The sequence below is a fragment of the Lytechinus pictus genome, chromosome 1 (genome assembly GCF_037042905.1).
Source record: "Lytechinus pictus isolate F3 Inbred chromosome 1, Lp3.0, whole genome shotgun sequence".
NCBI lineage: Eukaryota > Metazoa > Echinodermata > Echinoidea > Temnopleuroida > Toxopneustidae > Lytechinus > Lytechinus pictus.
The window spans coordinates 37073578-37085000 of NC_087245.1; positions in this window are offsets into that span (position 1 = coordinate 37073578).

The following is an 11423-nucleotide window of genomic DNA, read 5'->3' on the forward strand; positions in this document are numbered from 1 at the left end:
TTCCAATATTTTGTTTTGCTTAGTCAAAACAAAGCATGTTATGATTCTTGATTCTTATTTCATCAATATTTTGGTGTCTTGAATGGTGTACATAACACAGTGCCAAGCGAACAGAAAATGCAGCAGCTGTGTATTACATCAAGATTGTAGTAGCACAGGATCGCATTCATCAATGCGTGAAAGGAACAAATTATAAGTGAAATGGATCATTTTCGCCACCTGTATGAAGGTAATAATCAATTAATTTCAATTTGATGCATTTTTGGCAGAGACTCAGACCGATGCAGAGTAGCGATGGCGGTTGATTTGTTTTCAAACAGAAAAAGAAATGCATTCATGCAGCCAAACCAGTCGATGTGCATTATATTCTCGTTCTAATTTAATTAATCCAATCGATTACACTTAGACTATTATAAAACACTCACAATGGATAAGTATATATGCATCATATCAAATTACGCTAAAGCTGTCTTGGTAAAGTACATTTGCCATTCATCCGGCATTCATCTCCAAACGGCATGCGTTGCAGTCGCACCTACGAAATCGATGTGAGACCGATACCAATTGTTACGTCATTTTCAATGACAAACGATCGGTTGGTTGTAGTTGGTATCAGTGGTGTGACCGATATCACGAGGACAGTGTGACACTTCATTAGGGTACGCCCTGGAATCAAATTGAATTATATTGTGCAAGTAAATGGTATAAGAGACAATTTACTCATCACTGACCATCACTAGCGTACCTACGGGGGGGGGGGGGCAGAGGGGCAGTCTGCCCCCCCCCCCCCCCCTGACGAGCCACCACCCATGCAAAGCCACCACACATGCATGTATCCCTGCCCCCCTGACGAGCTTGAAAGACATTTTTGCCCCCCCCCCCTGACGAAAATCCTGGAAAATCCTAGGTACGCCAGTGCTGACCATCGTTTCTTAAAATTGTGTGACATTTCCATGCTGTACCACTCCGGGCTATGCTTGTAGTCTTCGGGCATATAGACCCTGAATGAAACTTTGATCAAAAAGTGGTACTTCGCACAAGACTAGCACATACCATGGACCTATTCAATTTAGGCTGTTGAATAATTGATTTGAAAAGGGAGTTTAGTTAAAGTTTCAGTATCGGTTTCAGTATTGGCTATTCTGAATAAAGGAAATCGAAATATGAATATAATATCTCTATCTTCTCGTATTGAAATTAACATGATATTATTCCCTCCTCCTTCTTAATTCACTTTGAGTTTAATTTCACACACTGGCATGCATATGGGAGCTAGGAGCCTGGCGCCCCAAAAGTTCCACGACTAAGAAAAAAAAAGCGAAAAGGAGAGAAATAAAAGGGGCAAAATATGAAATTATTTGTTGAAAATGAAGTTAAAAAGTGGTCAAAGGAATATAATTCCGTTTTAAAAAGGCAAATATTTTGCTTGCTCGCTTTGTTCTTATACACCTCGTTGTAGCCCCCGCAAAGTCTTAGGCTCATTACGCCACCGATTTCAAATTAATCATTTTTTTAAAACCCCATCATGCCTATCGTCTGTAGCCCCCCCCCTCTCTGTCTCTCTCTCTCTCTCTCTGCCCCCCTCCCCTCTCCCTCCTCTTTCATTGTCGTACTAGTCTTGCGTTGTTTTGATTCATTTCTATTCCCCGAATCTCTCGTGTAATGAAAAGCACAACCAACAAAGAAAAGAATGAATAAATTCACGACAAATGTTTCCGATTCGTTTCTGCGATTGTTGAGTGCGAATGGAAAGTCCTTCATAATCATGACTGACGCCAGTCCAGTAATCCTTTCAAACCAAGTCTGTTTTCAGATTTAAAAAATATGAATTCGACCACCAGGAGCGTTTATCCTACCCTTTTTCTTACACTATAGTAAAAAGAGATCAAGTGCTATAGGGGCTCGACCTTAAACTGTTTTAACAACGTCACCCAACGTATGGTAACAATATCTCGAAGCACATTTCCCTTTCATCTCTTTATCGTAATGTAGATATAAGGTAATGCCATTTTCATTGGTTTTGAATTTTAAGGCTTATGAATTGATGTTCTGAATTTATTGTAAATTTTTTTTTGTAGAATCGTGAAGAATGAAAATACATTTTTTTCTCAAGGGTATGAGAATGATTAACTTTTAAACATTTACTGAAGATATGATTTGAGCTGTTTTAGTTGAGCTATATACTCCGTCACGGAGGTGACAATTTCATGTCGAATTAACTGTCGCAGTCATCTCGATTTATACCTTAAAAAATGTTTTGATTATTATGGAGACCAATAAGCCACTGACGTACAAATGGGGGATTGGGGAGGACTCTGCACCTCTACCCCCCCAAAAAAAAAATCCACGACCAAGAAAAAGGAAATTAAAAGAAAGAGGGAGAGACAGAAAAGTAAAGGGAAAGGAAAGGGAAAAGGGTGAAATATGATTTTTTTTGTTGTTGAATGTTACGTCAAAATCTATCACAATAGAATATTTTCATTTTTAAAAGGCCCTTATTTCGCTTGCTCGCAACTTTTTGTAAGTTTTCTAGTTTCTCACAATAGCCATATTGATGATGATGATCCACAGAATTTACATTGCGCCATATTTCTGTTCAAATACATCCATAGGCGCAGGCTCATCCAATTAAGCTAATTACAACACATCTGCTGAAATAAGTGAGTTTTGAGAGACGATTTGAAGAGTTGTCAATTTCACGGAGTGAAGAAGGGAGGGAGTTCAATTTTTTAATTTAATTTTTCATTTCCATTTCAAAGACAAGAAAACATCTATTTCTTAAAAATTCAAGTAAATGTGATTTAATTCATGATGCACATGATTTCGTTATACCCCGTTGCTTGTAATTTCATATGACTGGAGTGACCTCTACGAAAATGGACTTGAATATTGTGGGAATCGATGGAAGCTTAACCATGTTTATCGTGAACTCCTCGGAGTCAACCGACCCTCCTTGATCACCCCCCAAAATCGAGAAATTGAAAAGTGATTATTTCGATGAAAGACTGGACTAATATTTTTGTAAGAAAAGAAAACGGTCCGAGGGCCCATTTTCTTTATTCTGGCAGAGAGACTCTTGACAAATTCAGAACACATGAAATCACTTAAACAAGTCCACTTTGGACAGCCCTCCTTGATGTCGAGACACACGTAACTCGTAGTCTAAGTAACTAGACACTTTTACTCACATATTAAGACGAATTCAGTGATTCAATATAATGCTTGGGCGGTGTCACGTGGTATTGTTAATTGTAACATAGTAGGCATAAACAGCTTGACCCCACTAGTATTCTTTTTCATTGTACAAACCTTTTTAATTTACGATTTGAATTTCATTGATCAAAGATATACTTTAATTAACTATTTATTGCAGGGAACCCATACTAACAAGCTTTGCTTTCCAGTGGGTTCCCTTTTTTCATTTCTGCATATTATATTTTTGTGTTTTGCTATACATTGTAACTTTTCTTAAATTTTGGAATGAAAAAGAATAAATGCAATCAATCAATCAATCAATCAATGGAAAGAAGGAAGGAGGGATATTAAAGGTCAAGTCCACCTCAGAAAAATATTGATTAGAATCAATAGAGAAAAATCAGACAAGCACAATGCTGAAAATTTCATCAAAATCGGATGTAAATTAAGAAAGTTATGACATTTCAAAGTTTCACTTATTTTTCACAAAATAGTTATATGAACGAGTCAGTTACATCCAAATGAGAGACTTGATGATGTCACTCACTCACTATTTCTTTTGTTTTTTATTGTTTGAAATATACAATATTTCAAATTTTACGAAATTGACAATTAGAACCTCCTTGCCTGAACCACAAAATGTTCAAATAATGGAATTCCACATGTTCAGGGAGGAATGAAACTTCATTTCACATGACAATGACGAAAAAATCAAAATATTTCATATTTCATATAATAGAATACAAAAGAAATAGTGAGTGAGTGATGTCATCAGTTCCCTCATTTGCATACCAACCGAGATGTGCATATAACTGTTTTGTGAAATGAAGTGAAACTTTAAAATGTCATAACTTTCTTATTTTACATCCGATTTTGATGAAATTTTCAGTGTTATGCTTGTTGGATTTTTCTCTTTTCATTCAAATCAAGTTTTTGTTGGGGTGGACTTGTCCTTTAAATAAATGTGATTTTTAAAAATGTGTTTTTCCAGAATCATGTAATAGGAACACTTGTTCCAAAGGAAAAGGGATGTCATCAGAACATTAACAGACTGAACATTTTGAGTAAACTAGAAAAGAAAAGGGGCATTTATCAAAAGTAAATAAGGACATAATAAATAAATTAATTAATTAAAAGTACAAAGGGATGAATTTCATTATCATAAGAAAAAGAAGTAGCAACAGGGAGCAAATCATATTTTGAAAGGGAATATGCGATTAAAGGATGCACTTGTAGAAGGAAGCAGAACGCTAAAAAGAAACCGGGCGCCCACAGGTACGAAAAGAGTGGCTTTTAAATGGATGCGTGCTCCAGGCTGAAGATATTTATAGCTCATTAAATAGAGTAAAATTCACAGAGTAAAATGATGAAAATTTGATAAATATCGGATAACAAATAAAAAAGTTGTTGAATTTTAAAGTTTAACAATATTTTGTGAAAACAGTTGTTTGCGCTTCATCTTGACTATTCATTAGGTGGGCTGATGATGTCACATCCCCACTTTTCTTTTTCTTATGTTATTACATGAAAGCATAATTTTTCATTTCATACATGACTGTTTGTCTCCAATATGAAGAAATAAGTTGCATCAATTAATAACTATTGCTTTTAATCAGTTGTCAGTCCAGTTGTTTTAATTTTTAAGATAAATCTTTAAAAAAAAACACAATTTCATATAATAAAATACAAAATAACGAGTGGGGATATGACATCAACAGCCCACCTAATGAATATTCATGAAGGCATGCCTAGAAGTGTTTCACCAAAATAATGCAAATCTTTGAAATTCAATATCTTCGGTATTTATTATCCGAATTTGATCGAATTTTCAGCATTTTGCTCTGTGAATTTTACTCTATTTATTGAGATATAAATATCTTCAGCCTGGAGTATCCCTTTAAGGACAACAGGCACCTATGAGAAGGCAACGGGCACTGGTTAACACATAAAACGGGTCCTTCTCAGGCGAAAGGGGCACAAAACATGTTCGTGAGGGGCACTTTTCTTGGGTAAAAAGGGGCATTGATACGAAAAAGGGCACATAATTTGTCATAAGGCAAATGGGCACTTGCTAAGGGCATGAAACGGGTTCTTAATTCTCAGGTATGAAAGGGGCACAGAACAAGTTCGTGTGGGGGTACTTTTCTTGGGTAAAAGAGGGCACTGATTCGAAATACCAATTTCCCGGGGTTAAGGAAAATATGTGCAGTGTGCAAAGCATATAACAAGAAGGCAAAGGGACACCTGGGGGGGGGGGGCGTTTCATGAAAGGACGTGTTGGACGTTTTATCCGACAAGTCCCATTTTATCCGACAGTTACTATAGTAACAGTACCTCTCAGCCAATCAACATCAGAGAAAGATGTCAGATCTGACAACTTGTCGGATAAAAATGTTGATGAAACACTCCCCAGTTCACACATAAAACGGATCGGTCTCAGGTGAAAGGGGTACAGAACACGTTCGTGAGGGACATTTTTGGAAAAGTGGGCACTGATACGATAATGGGAACTTGCTAACACATAAAACGGGTCTTTCTCAGGTGAAAGGGGAACAGAACACGTTCGAGAGAGGGCATTTTTGGTAAAATTTGGCACTTATACACGAAAAGGCACTTGGTAACAACACCTAAAATGGGTCCTACTCATGCAGATGAAAGGGGCACAATAAACGTTCGTGAGGGGGGCATTTTTTGCGTTTAAGGGCACTTTTTCAGTGCTTCAAAAAGAGGGGGACCCTCCCACCTTAGTATGACAGCTCCTTAAAGGTCAAGTCCACCCCAACAAAATGTTGAATTGAATCAATAGAGAAAAATCAGACAAGCACAATGCTGAAAATTTCATCAAAATCGGATGTAAAATAAGAAAGTTATGACATTTCAAAGTTTCGCTTATTTTTAACAAAATAGTTATATGAACGAGCCAGTTACATCCAAATTAGAGAGTCGATGATGTCACTCACTCACTATTTCTTTTGTTTTTTATTGTTTGAATTACACAATATTTCAATTTTTACGAATTTGACGATTAGGACCTCCTTGCCTGAACCACAAAATGTTAAAATAATGGAATTCCACGTATTCAGGGAGGAATGAAACTTCATTTCACATGACAATGACGAGAAAATCAAAATATTTCATAATTCATATAATAAAATACAAAAGAAATAGTGAGTGAGTGATGTCATCAGTTCCCTCATTTGCATACCGACCGGGATGTGCATATAACTCTTTTGTGAAATGAAGCGAAACTTTAAAATGTCATAACTTTCTTATTTTACATCCGATTTTGATGAAATTTTCAGTGTTATGCTTGTTGAATTTTTCTTTTTTTATTCGAATCAAGTTTTTGTTGGGGTGGACTTGTCCTTTAATGCTTAGGTCTCTTGGCGGAGAATATTTATTGAAAAGAGGTCTGCATTGTGAGTAACACGACTAACATGACATTTCGATTAAATGTGTTAGCATGTGTATATTAGGTTTTAACCGAGATTTTGGCGGGGAAACCGGAGGTTATTTTAGTTGAGTATCAGACGACATTCGAGTCCATCAAACAAGATGTTGACATTCGGGTTTATTAGTTAAATCGCGTGTGACTTGGAGCCAATGTTAAACTTTTCATTAAACTTTATCTAAACTCCTCAGATCCATGGCCCTGGGAACGATTTTTTGATTGGGGGTGCTGGTGTCAATTAAAAAAAAATTAAAAGCAAAAAAAGAAAAGTTTTCGTTACAAAATGGAGGTGAGATTGTTCCCGAGGAATTTCAAAAGCAAAAAAAAAGAGCGCTTATGCCCTGGGTGCCGTGGCCGGGGATCGAACCACGGAATGATACCAAACTGGATACACTGTAAAAACTGTGGTGTTAAAACTGACGCCAGTTGTTGTCAATAGAGTACCACACCCTGGGGTGTTAAAATTACAATCTATAGAGATTGAACATAACACCAGAGAGTGTAAATGTAACATCTAAAGGTGTTGCAATAACACCTATAGGTGTTAAACTAACACTGTCAATTTAACACCGGTGTAGAATAACTGGTGTGGTCCTCTATGTACACCGGTTAACACCAAAGTTTTGCTGTGTATGATCGTATACCGTCCGTGAAAGTGAAGTGATCAAAGTGTTGGATAAGGTTTTGAATAATAAAGAACTATGAATATCAGGTTTTGCAGATTGTGACAGAACAACTGAGAAATTACTGATCAAAGTTAGTTCATTTGGTCTCTTTTACTGGATATAATGAATAGAAAGCATGAGTTATTTATTGAAATCTTGTTATCTCGATCTCTCGTTCGATCACCGTTGACCGCTCTTTTAAAATGTTTAATCATTTCATCGACTAAATTTCATTTTGCACTTGATAATAGGCCTATACATTAAGCTAAAATATAATTCTAATAACATATTTCGTTTCTCTTAATTGTTATTGTCTTTAAGTTAAGTCGTCATAATCGTCACAAGGAAACGTTTGAGACGTCACAGAAAATGGAAATTGTATATATAAATTATGTTAAGAAAGAAAGTAAAAGTGACTGTGTTCAAGAAAAAGATATGTTCACGATAAAAGGTGTGAAGATAAATAAAGCTGGTGTAGATAATCGTGTGCAATCCTGATGGGTTGTTGAACCTAACAAGCTTTACCAACTAACATGACAAAAAGACATTTTACAGGCTTCAATTAAAGAGGTGTTTTCAATAACAAAGAGGATTGTAAAGCCCCCCAAACGTTTTCCTCTTGCTTTTTAGAGATAATTGTCACACCTTTGCAAATCGTCTTTTATTTCTCAAAACGTTTAGTGAATGCATTAATCGTTGTTTCCACAAAACTGGTTTACCTCAGACTCAAACCCGATCTTTTCATTTCCACCTTTTTCTACATCCAACGAGAATATGCCTGTGTATAATCCCCGTTTAATTGCATTTCTTTCTTGCCGTTCTTTTTGATGGTATGCTCGTAATTGCTGTATTTTGTGATCAAATAGTTTTCAACTGATAATACTCCATTTCGACACTATTTTAGTGAATAGGTGTTCAAAAACACCGGTAATAGTTTTCGAAAGTGCTCTTGGGTGGGAGGAGTTAACATAATAATCACGAATGAGTTCGCTTAAATACGATAATTACCATTTTGGATTATACTGTATACAGAAGAGTTGTCAATGCATGTGATGATTAAGATCGTTTGGTTGCGGTTCAAGACTTTAAAGCGGGAAACAAGAAAAGCATAATTTTGGCCGGGAGCATACAGCCCTTACATATTTAAAATACACCAAGACACGGGCCCGAAATAAGTATAGGCCTTCCCTTGTCAAACTGCCAACTGCGGAATCTATACTCTAGAATCTGAACATTGGAATTTCTTGGGGGGGGATTGCTCTGGAACCTGGGAATTTTAAAGCTGTATGAAATAAATTTAAGTGTATATCCGTTTCACAAAAGAAAATAAATTCATCTTTACACGTTTATCATGGGTGCCATTACAGGTGCAACTTTGCACCTATATCTGACATGAAAGGGTGCAAAATTGCACCTGTAAGGTACTCAAACCGCATCATAAGGTGCACAGTAGTGTTGTACGTGTAAATGTTAAAGCCGGGGCTTGAAGTCTAAAATTGACTAGATTGTCCATAGAGTGTTCATGATTATACATTCAAAAACTGTGTACAAACACGTAAAAATGACCATAAGATTGTGATTTTTTGCATGGTCAGCCCCCCCCCCCCCACTTTGAAAACCGTTCCGCGGCCCCTGACATTTCTTCATTCATAATACTGTATGTATTTGTCCCAATTTCACCAATATTCCAAATGTACCCACCAGCCCAGGGGGATGCGTCATTGTTAAAAAGGTGAAGTTAAGTTTATTTCAGACTCACCTTTCTTCCCCACCTGCGAGAGACCGAGTTCTTTCTAACGAGAGGTCAGTGACAAAACCAACACGTGCATAAAAGTTAATTTCCTTTAGGATGAGAGGCGGGCGTCCCATTCACGTTTAGTTTATTGGACACCCCTGGAGAAAAGTACACATTTAGACGACATTTTGTTGTTTCATGAAGGAAAAGAGGAAGAGAAAGTTTGAACTAGTATTATTTAGAGCAAGGCCTCAGGAATTAATCTACCATGTCTACAGGGTTTTGAACGGTGACGCAGGATGTCACCTTTTTCAGAATGTGCATATCAGCCGCCCCCCCCCCCCCCGACGCATTTGTTTAACGGAATTTGGCAAATAAGACAGTTCTTGACCAGGGCATTTTCCATGATCTGGTGTTCACGATGATATTGATTTATTTTCGTTTTGAGTCGTTCGTATCATCTTATTTTCATTTTGTCTTGGCCGTTGAACTTTGGCGCCCCCCCCCCCCCATAACAACAATAACGGCTCACATTAAAAGTACGGTGTGGCCGGGGATTTGAGTCTCACCGTATTAATTCTGATCGCTGAATCAAAATGAAGTCTCGTTAAAGCTCCTTACGGTAATCAATGGATGTGTAATGAGGGTACTAGTTGGTCTAAATCTTCGATAAATGAATATTATTGATGTTTGTTGAAAACTGGAGATCACATAACTATCTCTGTGGTTGAAATGTATCACAGCATAAACTTTGGTGTTGGCCGGTGTACATAATAGAGACTACACTACAGACATTTTACTTCGGTGTTAAAGTGATGGTCCGGGCTGAAAATATTTGTATCTTAATACTTAGAGTAGAATTCACTGAGCAAAATGCCGAAAATTTCATCAAAATCTGATAAAAAATAATAAAGTTATTGAAGTTTAAAATTTAGCAATTTTTGTGAAAACAGTCGTCATGAATATTCATTAGGTGGGCTGATGATGTCACATCCCCCACTTTTCACTTTCTTATATTATTACATAATTTTTGTTATGATGATAATTTTTTTATTATTTCATACTTGTGTGAATAATATGTCTCCCTTATAATGAAATAAGTTGCAGCAATAAATATCTAATGCACTAAATCAGTTGTCAATCCAATTTTTCTAGTTCTTGGAGGAAAAAAATTGAATAAACCTAATTTCATATAATAAAAAAAAAAAGAACAAGTGGGGATGTGACACCATCAGCCCACCTATAATATTCATGACGACTGTTTTCACAAAATATTGCTAAACTTTAAAATTCAATAACTTTGTTATTTGTTATCCGATTTTGATGAAATTTTCGGCATTTTGCTCAGTGAATTCTACTATATTTATTAAGCTATGAATATTTTCAGCCCGGACCATCCTTTAAGTCTATGGTGTACACCAACGGGGGCTATTACAATACCTTTGGTTGTTACTTTTACACTCTTTGGTATTATGGTCAATCTCTATAGGGTGTAATTTTAACACCTCAATGTGTGGTCCTCTAGGGACGCCAACTGGTGTTAGATTTAACACCCAAGTTTGAGAAAAGTTCGTGTAGACGTCTCGAATCCCTGTTCACAGGCAACTAAGCAAGATGTGAATTTTCATTTTGCCGCCCGTCACCCAGGGCTCCGGAACACAAAGGTTAGGGATTAATCGCTAAATGAAATGGCCTATCAAGACCATATTTGCTCAGTAGACTGACTAGAAACCAATCAAATTATTCTTTCAAATTAGCGATTAATCGCTAAGTTTTCGTGTTACGGAGCCCAGGCGTATAATTTTATATTCAAACTCGCACTCTTTCCGTGCTTGCTCGAGGCAGAATCTCAAAATATATAGAGTTAAACATGAAATGCGTCTTAAGTATAATTATGGGGATAGTCCATTATTCTTAGCTTTACTAACTTAACTCAATCAGTTCAAAATATTTTACTATAATAAAGACGGTATTAAAAAGTTATTTCACAAGAAAGGAAACCACGAAATTGTTGGAGAATGACCGTGCTTATTGAAAACAAATAACGCACGATCACGCAGAAATAGGATAAAATAAAATAGGGATCTTGGTTCTCTGCTATGTAGGCCCTATCCTGATCATCTTCTGCTTGCTAATGTTATAATAAATGTGAGTCTTTCTTTGCTTTATTGATTTTAAAAGCTTATTACTAACTGACATGACTTGTTTTGGCTTTCTATTCTGGTTTTTCCTCCTGTATTCGGCTATTTCACTTAAGTGTACCACCCACCGAGTCAGACAAGTGGTATTGATTTAAGAAGCATAATCCTCCCTGGTCCCTAACAGTTTCCCTGAGGAAATAAAGTGGTTCGAAATGACACTAATTATCTGCAGTTTT